This window comes from Crocodylus porosus, unplaced genomic scaffold, assembly GCF_001723895.1.
Source record: "Crocodylus porosus isolate Cpor-Errol unplaced genomic scaffold, CroPor_comp1, whole genome shotgun sequence".
NCBI lineage: Eukaryota > Metazoa > Chordata > Crocodylia > Crocodylidae > Crocodylus > Crocodylus porosus.
Genome location: NW_017728907.1, coordinates 55,662,804 through 55,680,726, shown reverse-complemented (window position 1 = coordinate 55,680,726; position 17,923 = coordinate 55,662,804). Strand labels below are relative to the sequence as shown.

General features: G+C 46.8%; 1 long non-coding RNA gene across 1 annotated transcript; it reads right to left on the bottom strand.

The window, feature by feature from the left end:
* Positions 1-2,032: 2,032 nt before the first annotated feature.
* On the bottom strand, positions 2,033-6,661 carry LOC109307641. Its single transcript, XR_002100330.1, has 2 exons — positions 6,490-6,661; positions 2,033-2,186 (listed from the first exon to the last, which is right to left on the bottom strand). It is a non-coding gene; the product is annotated as an uncharacterized LOC109307641 (long non-coding RNA).
* Between the last annotated feature and the right edge of the window lie 11,262 nt (positions 6,662-17,923).

Below are 17,923 nucleotides of genomic sequence, written 5' to 3'. Positions count from 1 at the left end.
GAACCCAGACAAAGTAGTTCGCACCTCTTCAGGACCTTCCTATTGAAGCTTAGGTATTAAGCAGACATCCATAAAGCTGAAAGGTGGATAAAACCATATTTGGAAAATGCTATCAAGTCCCAAAAAGTCTGAGCTCTTTCCTGAACACTGACTGTTATTTCTGAGTCAGCCTGTGTCTCTCTGCTGACTCACTGGATCCCGGGGTGCGTGCTGCAAACCCTGAGTGCAGGGATGAAGAAACAAAGAAGTGGACTACCCTGGGAGGAGGAGAAGGGGGGTCTATTAGCCTTACCCCTGCTGCTTTGACATTTATGTCACTGCCTCAAGGAGGGAACAGCTACACATCTTTGGTCTGGGTCACCAAGGCTATGTACAGACATTGAAATAGCCCGAGGTGGAGCTGATCAAACCGAGGCAGGTTTCTGTAGGCGGCGTAGGTTAGATAGGGAGACAGCAATATACACATTCACCCTTGGGTGGGGAGGGGGGAGGCCAACAGGCTGCCTGCACTGGCACTGACCACGGGCAGTAGGTTTGGGGCGCTCCTGCACACCTCCCAGCACTTCCAAGTGCTGCCGAGCACCCAGGCCACCCCTGACTGGGTGCCAGGCACCCCCCCCCAGCCCTCTGCCATCACCCTCGCCCCTCTCCCGTGCCCAGACCTAGGCTTCCAGGACAGCCGCGGAGCAGATCACCACAGCACCCTCCCCGCACCACCCCCAGCCAGGCCGCTGGGCTTACCATGGTGACCCGCTCTAGGGCTCTCCTGAAAACCCAGCTCTGGGCAGAGGGGAGGGTCTGCAGTGACTGCAGGGAGTTGGGGGCGTGTGGGCAGCCAGTCAGGGGTGGCCTGGGCACTGCGGAAAAGAAACGATCAGGATCAGGCCCCTCGGAGCCCTGGCACGAGAGGCAGCTGGCAGAAGGAGGCCGCACCACTGCCTGGCACGAGCCTCCCGTGCTGCCAGGCGTGTCCTGCTGCCAGCCACTGGTGTTGGAGCTGCAAGGAGCCTTGCTCCTTCCTTCTACAGAGCACCCCAGTGTGACCCTCCCAGGCTGACGGGTGCCTTCTGCTGCCAGCTGCAGACGCCTCCCTTCCTCCCTCCCACCCGGCTGCTTGCAGCTGACGGCTGGCCACAGGCAGGAACCAGGGCTGGGGAGAAAGTCTGTGCTGGCTTGGCTCTGTGACAGCCCAGGGGCAGGGCCTGTTGGGCGCTCCGCCGCGGCAGCCAGGCAAGTGCTAGTGCATCTGCCGGCGGGGCAAGACTAGCAGGGAGCCACAAAGGTGCCTGGGGTGATGGCGGACAGCAATCTAACATGAATTGATAGGCCCTCTAGTACAGAAGTTCAATGCATCAGTCTAATCTAAATCAATTCAGTCTGAGCGCACATCAACCCAAGTCTATCTTAACCCAATGGTTATGCCATTTTTAAACCATTCTATGTGCACCGAACCTCTGTTCTGTTATGGGTGTCAGACCAGTTTTCAGTCACTTTATGTGTAATACCTGTACATGGCCCTTGCTGACTGGTGGGGTGGAGGAGAAGAAGGGTTAGAGCCCTACTCGCTGACTCCCCCCACAAATGTTCATCAAGAATTATATAGACTAAAGAGGGACATTTTTCATTAGCAATAGACTTGAGCCCCAGCTTTTAGATCAGATTCCAACATCCCAGATTTTATCTGCATTCCACAACAAGGCATTTTGACAAAGATCCCTCTGTCTGATTTCCAAAAGGACTACATTTAAATCCAGGCTGCAAAACATCTGCTTTCTGAGGCTGTTGGAATGAGTCCTGAAAGTATTGCTATTATCACTAATTGACCAGGTAATTTAAGATATCAGATCTATTACAGATTGCTATGTAGAATTATCCTTTAGTTATGTTTGGTCAAAAAAAAATAGCAATCTGAGACTCTATTCACCTACCTATTCGCTTCAGGGCTCAACCCATCTCCAGCCATTACTAGCACTATATAAATCCAAATGCTGCCTGCTGGCTCTAAATAAATAAATGGTACAGAAACAAGACATATAGCACTGGGCTAAGTTTTTACTGCTCTATGGAGGGTTTTTCTCCCCGACGGATGCAGGCAAGAGCATTCCGATGATGCTTCAGCATATAAGGAATCTCAGATGTCGATCGGGAAAAGTGGCAGCTTCTGGCAGAAATGACTGAACAGGCTGCTGGAAAAGAATGAGGGGGAGAAGAAATAGATGAAACACTTTGTTTACCAGGTCATTAAATCAGCACCATCACTGGAAAAAAATGCAAGTTCATCTCACTTCCCCGGGATCCAAATCACTGTCTCTGCTGGAGAAAACAGCAGTATCCTTTTTGTCCTTCTAAAGATTTGGAATTGGAGCATGTTATTAGCACACAGAAGAGTCTGGACTTTGATGAGCTTCATCCAATACTCATTAAGCACTTAACACCCCTGTCCTTCGTAACATCTAATTCCAGGGATGGGGGAGATTTTTTCCAGGCCAGATTTAAACACGCAGTGATTGAAGAGCTCCTGCTAATTTATGGAATCACCATAGAATAATGCATGGTCTCCCTTGGAGCAGCGAAGGTTTTCTGCCCAGAAAGGATTTGTAGCTATCTATCCCTTTAATTGTTAGCATGTGCCACTGGATGGAGCGGAGGGGGGAAAAAAGACTACGCATGGGCCTTTAAAGAGAGCGATTTCCTCCAGAGGAAATAATCACTTCAATTGGCAAATGTCACTCGGGTTACACAGGAGTTGTGGCTCTCTGAAAAAAATATACCCACAAGGAAATGTCTGGACTAATTCAAGCATGTCTAAGTTATCAGCATCCTTTTCAGGGAAGGTTTCAGTTTCCACACACGCAGTTCTTCTAATAAACCTTGTATTATTTATATGCAATTATTTATTCTTTCAAGGGTTGCTGGAGATTTCATGAAACAGTTCAGTATGGAAGGGCTCCACTGGGCCCAGCTGCATGCATTTGAGTCTTTTTATATTTGCTATAACAACCTCTAGCCAGAAGATTTGATCAAAACCAGTTGCCGGCTTCCCAAGGATGGGCTCTGATAAGAGGAGGAGAGAGGTTTGTGTGCTGGGGAGAGGTCACAATGCATATTCGAAGGGCAAAGAATGGTTCAAGTAATGTTCAGTCCATGCATCTCTCCCCATGATGGCTCCAAAATTCAGAAGCCGAAAAAACCATCAGCCAGTTGGTTACTCTCTACAAAACCATCTTCCACTGCCAAGCTGGGGGTAAAACTAGATGCTTGGAAAACTCTTTAAATTGTAAAAAACAGAAAAACCCCATAAGATTAAACTTGCCAGGAAATGGTTTCCCTGCCCTGAATCAGGGTGAAAAGAGTCAACATTTCAAATGTTTTGTCTCAAATTAAAGATCTAGAAAAGAAAAAAAAAAATAGACTGGCTAATTTCCTTTCATTCTGCCCTCTTTACACTTTTCCTTGCTTTTTTTTTTAGTCAAATTTTGAAATGAAAAAGCTTTTTTAAATGAAAAAAATCCTAAAACTGCACCGTGAAACAACTGTTACATGTTGTCACTCTTTTTTCCAAACCAGGAGATTCATCTGCTCGCGCTGACAACGTTGGTTTCGAGGGGAATGTCGATGTTCTTGTCAAGGAAAACAAGACGTGAAGGATTTTCCTGCCAGACACATTGCAGATATTAAATCCATGAAAGCCCCTGCTCTCACTGATATCAACAGGAATGATCGGACCCCAAAGCCACACCTGCAAGCCACAAGAGGTAAATAGCAGCTCCATTTTACAAAACAGGACCTTTGCAGCACAGTAAGCAGTGGTGTAACTACTGGTGGGTCAAGGGGTCCCAACTCCTGGGCACTAACTTATCAAAAAGTACTGGAACCGAGAAGAAGGGACTCAAGACTTTGGGCTCTATGGCCCCCAGCAGGGTGGATCAGGCAGAAGTGGGCAGAAGCCAGCAGCCATGGGGTGGAAGCAGGGGGACGCTCGTGGCTCTGGGACAGGAGGGTGGGGTGGGGGAAAACAGGGAGCCTGCAACCAGTGGATTAATCCCACCACCGAGTCTTGCGTTTTATATTGTTGTTCAGCAGCACCTTCAAGCCTCCTGCCTGCACCCTCCATCTGCTGGGTCTTGGCCACTTCCACCTGCACCAAAGCCTGGAGTCCCTCTGCCAGGTTTGCCTCTATTGCCCATGCCACCCAAAATCCTGACAGCGAAGTTCGATTGCATGCTCTGGCCACACAGAGAATACGTGATTTACCCTTTAGCCCATGCAAATTTGGGTCCCGAGGCAGAAAGCACCTAAGCAAATAGGTTTCAGTCCAGCAAATCATTTAAGAATACCACTCACTTTCAAGTCTGCACTGAGTCGACACTGGCGTACTTTAACCAGGGGCAAAAGTCTGTCCCGTTAACGTAACGTCTATGAGAAAGGTGCATTGTCCCAAAGCCGCAGCTTCCTGCTGGAATGAAAAGCCTCTAGCTAAAGTACTCATAAACAGCGCCACATTTGGTGAGCTTTTATTACATTAAAAAAAAAATATTTAAAAACATGTTAAATTGCCCTTGCATCTTTGGACCATATCCTGCAGCCACTCCAGGGGACTAGATTTAACAGCCAGTGGGAAAAACTCCAGTTGACTTCCATAAACACTAGACCACACCCTTTCTGCATGCAGACTAGTCCTTCCAGGACCCAGCTTTCATAATTCCACCTAAACCAAAATAGTTCCTATAAACAATGAGGTGTTTGTGTGTATAATGGGAAGGGAGACTAATTAAAAAGAGGAGGAAGCAGATCCTTTTGTGTGAATTCAAGGGGAATCCATTCCCTTCTCTATGAATTGCTTCCCTCGCGGGGCCAGTAAGTCATTGGAAAGGTGACTCAGAGATGACATTAGGGAGCTGTCCTTCACAACTGTCTCCAGCATAATTTTGGCATCAACGGTTTCTTTAATTGAATCTGATTTAGATGCAAAGTCCACTGACACTTCATTTTTTCTTATGGTTTAATTTAGCATTTAGTTTCAGTTGTAATCTGATTTTATTACAGTTGTTGCTGGTAGAAAATCTATCCACCTATTACCAGCACTACATAAATTCAGTGGCTGTCTTAAAAAACATTTCTCACACATATGGGCTTCAACATTTCATATGTAATGTGTCTACTTGTTGATTATGCTTGCTACATGACTCAGTGCCCTGACCTTTCCAGAGGAAGTATTGTTTCAATGTATAACATACTGCTAAGGAAACAAAATGCAACCCTTCCTAGAACTATAATGCATGGCAAAATAGTAATGACTCTAGAGTATATTCTTAAATTGATGAAACAGAGTGGACCATAAGACTTACAGTCCTTTTAATTAGGAGTATTAGCTAACATATTGAGTTGAGAATGTGTGTTTTTAACAAAAAGCTAATGTAGACATCTTTCTTAAAAATCCCATGGCATTTTTCCAAAAGTAATGAATCAACTTAACTGACCTGGCTAATTTACTTTTTTTTTTTCGATAACTAATTTTCACCTACTTAAGAAATTTCCCTCCAAGTTTCAATTTGTTAAAAGTACTCTTTACTTCCCATCCTTAATGCATGCATTTATACTGCTAAGCGCAGTAGAACAGATGTTGTGGTGCATCCTAGAAGCGGTTGCATTTCAATGTTAGGTCAAGGTCTGCTTCAGTCTAAATTATTTAGGCAATTATTTTGGGTGGAGGGCCGCTTACTGAGTTTTGGTGAGCTGTCAAGGGCCGCATGGGTAGCTTTGCCCCATAACAGTTGCCCTGTCCCCTAGGCACCATATTGGGACCGAAAGTCCTGCCCCCAATCCCTGACCTTTGCCACCAGAAGTCCCTCCCCTTGTCCAAGGAGTACACCTCTTGGGAGGGAGGGTGCTGCAATCTTGAAACCAGAAAAAAAACAAACAAATCCTATGCAAAAAAAACTAAAACATCTACTATAACTTATTTTCCTTTTATTTAAAAATATTTGTACACTGATTTATGTGTTTGCAATGTGTATGTAGAGGTGACTGCATAATAGCTCCAAATACAAAACCTACTGTATATTGTGTGTGGGCAGTAAGAGGGTGTATGTGGGGGGCGTGTTGTTGGGAAGTGGCCATGTGTGTATGTGGATGTGTGTGGGGTTATGGTAGGTGGTGGGGTGGGGGGAGAGGGGCCCAGCCACCGGCTCCATCACATACCACTTTCATGGACTGCATGCGAGCCTCACGCAATGCGGCCAGGTAAACCCAACACCCAAGCATCACGCTCCTGCTGACCCACCGTGGGTTCCCACCAGCCTCCAGGCACCAGCATAGGTTCTGCACTCCCACCTGCTGCCACCACTCCCCCACTGTTTCCCTGCTTTCCCTCCTGCATGCCCACCTGCCACTGCTGCCTCCACTCCCCACACCGCCACCACTTTCCATGGCCCCTCGCCAGTCCACGTGTGACAGCTGCTTCTCACGGCACGCCTTCGCCACTATTACATTCAGGTGCCTTTGACTCCACAGCTGGAAGGACTAGGTGTCCAGTTCCAGCTGGGCTCGGCTGACTGCAGGTAATTTGGTGTTAAGTCATTAGTGGTAGTCTGAAAAGGCCTAATGCCTGAGGACATTCACCACCTGAAAGTGACGAGCAAATGGAGGGCCAGGATTTGGCATCCAACTGGAAAAAAGAAAAGAAAAGTTATCAGGATGACACAGAACGTATCTGCTGCCATCACAGAGTTCAGCACAAGCTAATCGACTCTGCTCGCGTGGCTTTTGCAGCTCACGGTGCGTTCGGTGCTGCTGATTTCCAGTATTAGCTATTCCCCAGCAAGCTGCATGCTACATCGCAGTCACTGCTGTGCGACCACCCTGTGAAACAGTTCAATCTTGAAAACCCACTGAGAGAACATATTCAGATACAATGCAGGAAGAAATAGATATAAAAGCCCCCCTGGCTCACCAAAAGCATCCGGGAACGTCTCCTAGCTAAAAGGGAGGTGCACACCCAATGGCAGGGAGGGGCCATCACCAGGGAGGACTATACCTTGGTTCCTCGGGGCTGCAGGTGGGCTGTCAGGAAGGCCAAGGCAGAGATGCAGCTGGGACTATCTGCCCGGATCAAGGACAACAAGAAGTCCTTTTTTAAATACACAGAGGGTAAAAAGAAGGTACCAGGTAAATTGGGACCTCTGCAGGACACGCTAGGAAATCTGGTCATCGCACCAGACAGCAAAACTAGCCTATTTAACAATTTCTTTGCCTCCATTTTTCTGACCAGGAACCGGGTCACCCCCCCAACCAACACCCCCATAGGACACAGGGGAGGTGCAGCTAGGGCTAGGGTCAGTGAGGACTGAGTCAGGGAATGTCTAGAGGAACTGAACATATTTAAATCAGCAGGTCCTGATGATCTCCACCCCCGAGTGAGGGTGAGGGAATTAGAAGAAGTCATTGCGGGACCCCTGGCACGGCTGTACGAGCACTCGTGGGGCTCTGGTGTGGTGCCAGAGGACTGGAAGAGGGCCAATGTGGTTCCCATTTTCAAAAGAGGGAGGAAGGAGGACTCAGGAACCTGTAGGTCAGTTAGTCTTACCTCAATCCTGGGTAAGCTTTTTGAGAGAATTATTCTGGCACACGTCCACGAGGGGCGAGTGGGGAAGATTATGCTCAGGGGCAACCAACACGGGTTCATTAGAGGCAGGTCCTGTCAGACCAAACTGGTGGCCTTCTACGACCAGGTCACCAAATCCTTAGACACAGGGGTAGCGTGGACATCGTCTTTCTGGACTTTTGGAAGGCCTTCGACACTGTCTCTCTCCCCCTTCTCATTAAAAAACTAGGGGACTGTGGCATCAACGCCCACACAGTCAAATGGGTCGCCAACTGGCTGGAGGGAGTGGTAGTGGATGGGTCATTTTTGACCTGGAGGGATGTGGGCAGTGCCAAGGGCTCAGTCCTCAGGCCTGCACTGTTCAACATCTTCATCAGCAACTTGGACAAAGGGGTGAAAAGCATCTTGTTCAAATTCATGGATGACACTAAGATGTGGGGGGATGTGGGCACACCAGAAGGTGTTATACACACACAACACAACCCTGAGATTAAGCTGTATAGTTTCCCGCCACTGATTTTAAAGCCCCATTTTTCCTAAGGCGGCCAAGTAGGACAAAGGGTCCAGTCCAGCCCTTAAGCAGATGTAAATCAGCCTAACTCCACTGACTTCAGCAAAAGAAGCCTTGACACCAGCAGAGGTAGGGTGATTGACTGCAATCGGACCTGGACAGGTTACAGGGGTGGGCGGATGAGAACAGGATGGGTTTCAACACTGACAAGTGCAAGGTGCTGCACCTGAGGAGGAATAACCAGCACCATACCTACAGGCTGGGGAACTCCCTTCTTGTCAGTACAGAAGTGGAAAAGGATCTTGGAGTCATCATTGATACCAGGATGAACATGGGCCGGCAGTGTGGGGACGCGGTCAGGAAGGCCAACCGCACCTTGTCCTGCATCCACAGATGCATCTCGAGCAGGTCCAGGGAGGTGATCCTCCCCCTCTATGCGGCACTGGTCAGGCCGCAGCTGGAGTACTGCGTCCAGTTCTGGGCGCCACACTTCAGGAGGGATGTGGACAGCATGGAGAGGGTCCAGAGGAGGCCACTCGCATGATCAGGGGACAGCAGGGCAGGCCCTACGAGGAGAGGCGACGAGACCTGAACCTGTTCAGCCTTCACAAGAGAAGGCTTAGAGGGAACCTGGCGGCTGTTTATAAATTTACTAGGGGGGACCAGCGGGCATTGGGGGAGTCCCTGTTCCCCCGAGCACTGGCAGGAGTGACCAGGAATAACGGTCACAAGCTGGCAGAGGGCAGATTCAGACAAGACATCAGGAGCCGCAACTTCACGGTCAGGGCGGCTAGGATCTGGAACCAACTTCCAAGAGAAGTGGTGCAGGCTTCTGCTCTGGGGGTCTTTAAGAGGAGGCTGGATGAACACCCTGCTGGGGTCGCTTGACCCCAGTACTCTTTCCTGCCATGGCAGGGGGTCAGAACTGATGATCTGCGCAGGTCCTTTCCGACCCGACCAACTGTGAAACTATTTTTAAAGTATATCTAAAATATACCATTTTAAATACTGCCATTATTGCTCACGGGATAAATACTATCTCCTGCCTGCTAGTTCCTCCAGCCTTTAACTGTTAATACAGAACAAGCAGTTACCTAGATGCATTCTTATTAGCAGCCACATGTGTACATGATGTATAATGTACGTTCACAGAGCTCAGTACGCACAGCTAGCACAAAGCATATTTCCATGGAGCCATCTGAACGTCTGTCCCCATGTGCCTGAAGTGTCCATAGTACAAACAGTCACAAATTAGCCGCCCCAGGATATTTCTGTCAAAACAAACAGCTATTTATCACTGTTCTAAACAACACAGATCAAGTCATAAATCAGAAAAATTACCCTTCTAACCCTAACGTATAGTATCTCCTTTCTCTTAAAACCACATCTGGTACAGATAACAGCTGCTAAGAGGTGCAATTACTGCTGTGGCTTGAGGGCCATTAGATTATTTTTTAAGAACAATGTATTATGCTTGCACAATACCTTGCCAATAGCTCCCTGAGATCCAAGGAGGACAGTGCATTCCCTCATAGTTGTTATGGGGTAAATGGGACAAAGGTTGAGCAAGTTGTTTCCTAGCCTCAGTTAAACCTGAACTAAATATAAAACTATAATTAAAAAAAAGAGAGAGAAACATTCCCACCTCCATGCAGCAAGTTTTGTGGCCTTTTTTTTCTCTTTTGCCCCTGTGGATAAACTAAATTTAAAGACATTAAGGAACCTCTTGAGAAAACGCAGAGAGGAAGCCTGTATGTGAAGTGAACTTGCAAACAAAAAGCTATTTTTGGTTGGTGGAAAGCGGGGAGGAGGGGCTCACAATCTTGGACAAACAATACAAGGAAGTTTCAGATGCTGGCTGTAGGGGAGAGTGAGTATCCCTTTGTCGCTGGCACACCTAGTCTGGATTAAAGCACGCTCACATTCTCAGGCTTCCCGTAATTCCCAGATCCTGGGTCTTCCCCCTGTCTGCTGCAAAGGTTCAACAATTGGGTTTAGAGCCACAGATGACTTTGGCCTTCCGGCAGATCAACCAATCATTGGTGGCAATGGTAACTCAAGGGCACAAATAGCAACTGGCTCTGAAGTGTTAAAATAGACAGGGAGTCCAAACATGCGGTACAAAGCAGTTGATATTATAAAATAGGCTGGGTCCAAATAGCACCGGCTATGCTCAAAACTGGCACAGGCCTAGGAGGCACAAATATAAAGAGCAGAAGTGGAAGGTCTTGCGCTAACCCGTCCCAAGTTCAAGCGAAAGGAAGTCTCTGCTCCTGTCTGCCCCTTTGGCTGCCTGGTGGGTCAACGGGTACGTCTATGCCGCCTTTGTGCCAAGCCCAGGAGTTCGGCTCACATGCTCATCCCACCCCCTTGTTCCCGCCACGCGTCCACCAAATGAGGCAGTGTAGCTGCCTTAAAAGTGAGCAAATGCCAATAAACATAACTGGGACAGAATACATCGGGGTGGGGCTAGGGCATCGGCTCAGAGTGATTTTAAGACAGCTACGGTGCCTCAAATCTTTTGATAAATGTAGGCACCTGAAAAACTTTGCCAAATCTCAGTCTAAGCTCCTGAAATGGAAGTGAGGCTACTAAATCATTTAGCTAACACTACATCATTTAGGCAACTAAATCGTTTAGGTATACCGGATAACGTTACCTTTGCTTCTACAGCCACATCTGAGTTTAGCCACCCCAGTTCGTGTTAAAGGTTTGCTGGACCTGCTTGGTTTCACGTGCATCCTGGTACTAATGAGAACCTACAGCATTCTTCTAGGAGTTTTTCTTAAATCATTTTTACTCATCTTAAAGAGGTAACACAAACATACATCACTGTGATAAACCTCCAGAGAACAAGAGCATGGAAAACATCCCGCACTTCTGTGAGCAAAGAAAGGCTCTGGACTCCAGTCTGGAGTCAGCCTATCTGTGCAAAGGGTTAAGCAATAGCTGATGGATAGCATTCGAGTGGCTCTGCTAGCACAACATATACAAACAGCAGAGCTCAGTGGGATTAAGCGAACAGCACGGCAGGTTACACTTTGCAAATCAATGGTTCGTGGACCAATGAATCATGGAGTGATTCATGGATGGCAGTAACTCATCTTAGTTTGAACATTCACAGCGATGTCTCCTGTAGCATCTTCTAAATTCTCTCTCTCTTCCCCCTCACCCCCAACTTACAGACTTGTATAAGTCTGCCATGACCAGTCAGGTCTTCAAAAAACTCCAAGTACATATGAAGATTATGTTGTTTGTCAAAAGTAGGGCATGGGCAAATGGTCTGAAGTTGCAGCAAAGTAGGTTTGGTATCTTTTCACTGTTATAGCAATGAGACAGTGGAATAGAGACTGCCTAGACCAGTTGTTGAATATCCATCACTGGAGGTTCTCCAGAAGAGTGTGGACCGGCATGGGTAAGGGATGATCCAGGTGTAGCTCGTGTAGACTCGCCCTAAGAATACATTTGTACTACGCACAGCAGTGCCACGCAGAGACTCTGTAAGCTACCTGTGCACGTGGTGGCTCCAGGACCAGAAGCAGCTTATCTATGTTAGCAAAATGTTCTGCCACGCTAACATGGCTAGAACAGCATTTCCACAAAACAGTGCCTAACACCACAGAGATCTACGCTCTGGCACCCAAAATTATGGGATGCTTGACATCTGAGTCCTGGCAGCTTGGTAACTCTGAGACCAAGGAAGTCTCAGAGCCAAGACATGGAAACCCCTGCTCTCCATCTCTGAGTTCAGACGTGGAGACCACACCTTGCTTTTCTACCTTCTGTTCCTCGGCAGAGAGGAACTACAGTTAATCAGCTCTAATAAAGCCCAGACAGAGCTCAAAATGTGCTTTGTACATGGTGTATCGGTGTTATACACACACAACACAACCCTGAGATTAAGCTGTATAGTTTCCTGCCATTGATTTTAAAGCCCCATTTTTCCTAAGGCGGCCAAGTAGGACAAAGGGTCCAGTCCAGCCCTTAAGCAGATGTAAATCAGCCTAACTCCACTGACTTCAGCAAAAGAAGCCTTGACACCAGCAGAGGTAGGGTGATTGACTGCAACAGAGACATGATCTCCCCTCAGTGTGCACAGCCTTTGTAAAATAAAACTTACATCTGATATACTGCCATGTTATTTCTTTTTGTAATCACTGTCTTACCTCGGCAACCCATGTCCTATACAGTAACATGAGCTCGCTGGCGACAGCAGCAGGAGTTACTGCTCTCTGTAAGAGCGGGGTCGTTGCCAGACACCCCCAACCTCTATGGAAAGTCCAATATCCTGTCTCAGACTGTGGCCAGAGGCAGATGCCTCAGAGGAAGGTGCAACCCCCCCCACCCCAGGCCAATGTCATGCTTCAGCACCGCCCATACAGTTTTAGAAAAAGCTGAAAACAAAATGAGCTTATAACCTTTTGTCAGCCCGTCCCAAGGATGTAACTTCACAAATATTTAGGTCAGATGGGGCACACCCCGGGCTGTACAAAAAAAAACCTATGAGCTGGGATGCCACTGCCTTGATGTGTTAGATAAGATAGATGGGGTCACGGGGGACCGCAGTGGCACAGGCGTGCAGTGATCCCATCAGATAGCAGCCAGCCTACAGCACAAGCAAAGTGAATGTTGTGATCTCCGCCCAGTATAAGTCTTCCACAGGAGACTCACAAAAAAGCCCTAATGAGTGGAAAAAAGACACAACTCTAAGCCACACTCCTCTCTCTGGAAATTATTTAAAACTTAAAACTGCTGATGCATTTTGTATGAGTGACAAGCTCATTCCTTCACATGCGGGTGTGGGCAGCCATGCCTTGGAGCCTCACCAACCTTGGGCAAAGTTATTGAGGGAGGGGGCAAGAAGCACACGCACTTTCACCCTTTGAACATAAAATCAAGCAGCACATTCACCATAGCAATCACCCAGAAAACATACAGGGAAATCCCCGATCAGCCTCAAGTGCCCAGTACAATCATGAGAAAGTCAGTGCATCTGTGCCTCGGTTTCCCCACCTCACAGGCACGTTGAAAATATAAAAATCCATTAAGAATGTGGGGAGGTGGATATAAAGGGGCATAAACTGCTCCCTATTCATGATCCCTGTTAGGGTGACTTTCCATCCTCCTTTTTTATCCAGCCCTGTGCCTTGAAAACCACAATCCAGCTCCTACAAGTATTAACCTTATTTCTCAGAAATCCTAAATTGCACCAACATCAATCCTAAAAAGTCCAGAGTGCTATAGCCTTATAAGAAGGAATAGCTGAATAGTACAAGACCTTGTGTGACCTTCCCCACCCTCACTAAAAATAGCTGGTGCTGAACTGCCTGGATCAATGGGGTGAAACACAATTCTGCTGATGGCTTTTTTTCCTTGCAATTTTCCTGTGGTCAGTAAAATAGAAATGAAGGTGCTCTACCATTTTTTCAGACCTAGGTGAAATACCCCCACACTTCCATCAGGTTGTTGTTCAGGGAAACTAAAACTAAAACCATGGGATGGATCAGAGTCATGTTGTATTTTACACAAAATCTCAATACATTTGAGAAGCCAAGGAGGCGCAGGGGAATTCAGCTAAGTGGTTCTGGATATGACCCACCCCTACTATTTTAACCCACAGATGAAATCCATACTGCAAAAGGGAATCTTTAGAGAATAGTAGGTGGCCCGAGGCTCTATCACTCCAACTTACAGGGACATTTGGAGACATGCAAAGCCATCCATCTGGCCAATAAATGGAGTGTTAAGTTTCTAGGGAATTGATGTACCAACTGGTGCATCATCCATAAAATGAGTCTACATGCATATGGGTTTTTCCACTTCTTTAAATAAGCCATAATGTCCTTGACATGGTGCAGTCCCTAGGGATTAATGAGTGACTGATGTGAATGACTCAACAACTGCATAGGAACCTATCATTTATCTCTTGGACATGCCCGTATATTGGTTTTGGAAGAAGTTCTAACAAATGCAGATGTCTCTTAGGCCTTTCTAGTGAAATATCACAGACAACTTCCGCACTCAGTGGAAAATACCTTTATGCAGCAGAGCTACTGCAAGCTCGATGTAGAAAAAGCCATCTGTAGGATATCAATTCTCCTTTGCAGCACCTTGCAAGGTTCTCAAATTGGTTCTTATTCTGTATTGGAACAAAACCTAAACCTCTCAAACATTTTTTATAAGAACAGCATTTGAGATTTTCAGTGCAGAAAGACAGCTAGGTGTCTGTATCCTGGCAGGTAGAGCAGTAGCCGAAGACAGAGGAAACACAGGTTCAAGTCCTTGCTTTACTCCATTCAGTGTTACCTAGGATGGAGAGCTCTGCTCTAAATCAGGCACAGGAGGGTCTTTATGTTCCAGGCCAGTGCCCTAACCACGAAGCTAGAGAGCTTCATAGATGTTAGGGGCGGAAGGGACCTCAACGGACCATCGAGTCCGACCCCTGCCATGGCAAGAAAGAGTGCTGGGGTCTGATGACCCCAGCCAGATGCCTCTCCAGCCTTCACTTAAAGACCCTCAAGGTAGGGAAGAGCACCACCTCCCTTGGGAGCCCATTCCAAATTTTGGCCACCCGTACCATGAAGAAGTTTTTCCTGATATCCAGCATAAATCTGCTCTCTGTCAGTTTGTGACCATTGTTCCTTGTTACCCCAAGAGGCGCCTGAGTGAACAGGGCATCTCTGATATCTTGCTGCATCCCCACAATGAGTTTGTAGGCAACCATAAGATCACCTCTCGGCCTTCTCTTGCGGAGGCTGAAGCGGTCCAGGTCCCCGTCTCTCCTCGTAGGGCTTGTCCTGTACGCCCCTAACCATATGAGTGGCCTCCTCTAGACCCCGTCAAGTCTATCAACGTCCTTCTTGAAGAGCGGTGCCCAAAGCTGGATAGTCTCTATCTTACCTTTTCGTGAAATATTTTCTCTCCCTAAAATATTCTGACAAGCTCTATGACCCATACAGGATGTCCATGATAAGCCAGCTTTCTTGTAATGGGTTGAATGCTATCTCAGAAGCAGGAAACACTCAAAAAGCAGATAACCTTGTTTCACTGATCTTCGTTTTCCCTCAGCTGTTAAATTTGTGAATTACTACGGCCTACCACGCAGTTAAACAATTATTTCCCAGTTCTGTCCCTATTGTTTCTGAATGGGGTATTGTCATGAGACTAGTGCTATATTTATGACAGGATGTTCAGCCTAGATTTTACAGTTGCCTTGTTTGAACTCGATACTTGTACCTTGTTTGCTGACAATGGCGCAAGTCAACAAAGAAATAAAAATAAACAGGTGTTTATACCGGGACACATTTGGACATATTCAAAACATACAAGTGGGACCTCTTCCTATTGGTTCAGCCAGAGGATAGTGGAGCTCTTTAAAAACAAAGGATTATTTCCTAGGATGGCAAAGTTTCCTTTAAAAAAAACACACAAAAAAAAAAAAAACTCGAACCTACAGAACAGTTCTTAGGAAGTTACAACTGAGTTTGCTTTTACTCCCTCTGAAATAAAAATCTGATTAACTAAATATAGCAGGGCCTGTCCAGAGTCTTGCCTAAAAAAACTTCAATATGTCAGACCAGCAGGGAAACTACCCCTCTCCCAAATGCCCAAGTTAACCCAAAGCTAAGGGGCATGCCATCCAGAGGAACACAGCGTCAGATTTACTCCAGGGCTGGCATACGACATTGGCACTTGAGTTGAGTTGGATGCTTTACAGATTTTGACTCTGGCTTATTGTTCTCAAATCTCTACCAAAAAAAAATTTTAAATTGTTATGTGTAGCGCAGCAAAACAACTTGTGCCAGGTTGCCATAGGTGAAAGAGCCCTGCATAACGAGCACAGACAGTCGGGCTGAACTGGTCAAACTCAGACAGTGAGGAAAGCAATCTCCATCAGAGAGATCAACACCTGCTTCTCTGGCAAAGATGTCCCTATTTTCTCCCTATTTCTCATGTCTGGGAGACAAATCTTAAAAGTGACCACTTTATCCTCCTCCAACTACTTTCTCCAAACCTCTCTGTTGTGGAGATATATGAATGATTTTCATTTGCTGTTAGATGTATAGCTGGGGAAGTGAGACATCTGTTGCCTGCTCAATTCTCAATTCATCCTTTCACCCTTTGTCCCAGGCCGTGTGTAGATGAAAGGAGGGGCACGTGTGCATGACACTTTAAAGCGGATTAAATGCTTTTGCACCACTTTAATGGTGCTTGTGCTCGCATGCGTCGGTGGTGTATTGTACAGTAATTCCAGCTGCTGGAACAAATTCGGTGGCATAATGTGCCTTAAATGACTTGGGGCACAGCAAACTAAAACTCCTTGCAGTGTTAGTACCTACAGCCATGGAGTGATGCACCGGGCTCCATTCAGCTGCACGGCTCTGCAGGAAGCCTGTGCAGGCAGCCTGGCAGCAGCCCGGGAAGGCAGGCTCCGCCAAAGATGTTTGGGTTTTTATCCCCCTGCCTATCTGCCTGAGCTGCACGGGGGTCCAGTGCCTCCCTCCACAGCTGCAGTGCCTCCCGGGTCTGCACAAGCTGGGTGCCTGCGGCGGGTGCCGCCTGGGGGGAGCTGCCACTGCTGCAGAGGGAAGCACCAGCCCCCCGCAGCCCAGAGACTGCCCCACCTGCCGGCAGCTCACCCTTCCCTCCCTGCCACTGGAGAGGCAGGTAAATTCAGGTGTGCAAGACACAAGGGTTTAAAGGGCCTTGAATTGAAGCAGTGTTTTTAAAAACCCAGTGCTTCAAGTTAGAGCCCCCACTTCGTCTACACACCCACCCCCAGACATTTGTTGTGTCCTGTGTGACATGGGTCTTGCAATTTCTAGATTTTAAGTGAAACTAAACAGAAAACATTATTTTCCACAGAAGATTTCAAGCTTTTGAAGAAAAATGGAAACGAAAGCATTCATTTCAATTATGAAATGTTACTGCTGTCCTTGATAGGAGCTGCAGTTTGTGTGCTTCTTCTCTAATGCTGATTCTCTGATGACATGACTTTTGCTTGGATGACATCTCCCATGATGTACCTTAGTCTCCTCTCTTGGTGAAGATATATGGTATATCAGGAAAGTTGTATTGCTGCGGTGCTTCGTGGGAGCTGCAACCCGGTTTTGGAACCTGACCCCTAAAAGAAGACGGGAGCAGAAAGTTGTTGGACTACAACTTCCAAGAGGTACTAAAGTCAAACTTCAGAACAGACGCACGGGCAGGACTGGGCTGGGCAAAAAAAAAAAGTCAGAACCCCTATTTTATACAAATAATACAGGCCTAATTTTTTTTAATCAATCCTACTTCCTTGCTATAAAGGGTAATGCCCAATCTGTACCTATTCTGTAAGTACACAGAGGATTCTGCTTCTTTTCCACATCACTCTTACCCTTTTCATAATCAAACGCAGCCAGTTCTCGCGCACTTTTTTGAAGCATCACCCATGAGCTACTATTTCCAGGAATTTATTATCAAGCTGACAAAAAGGATCAGGCATTGAGTATACAGACCAACCTACCTTTTAAATGATTTTAGGGGAGGAGCAGCTGCAGTTTGGAAGCAAGCATCGGTTGTCATGATGTAATCATTACATCTAGGCCATCCTGTATCGATACAAAAGAGTTAAATTGTCCCAACTGACCTTGAATGAAACAGGGTGAAAGCTGCAACAGTTTTCTTACCCTTCTATTGCTATAGTATGGCTGCAAACAGATGTTGCCTTTGTGGCACCATAAAACATTTTTATGGAGGCACAAAATCCGGAGCAAACAAATGTCCATGCTCCTCGTCATCCGACAAGTGCCCAAAATTGAGGCTGCAAC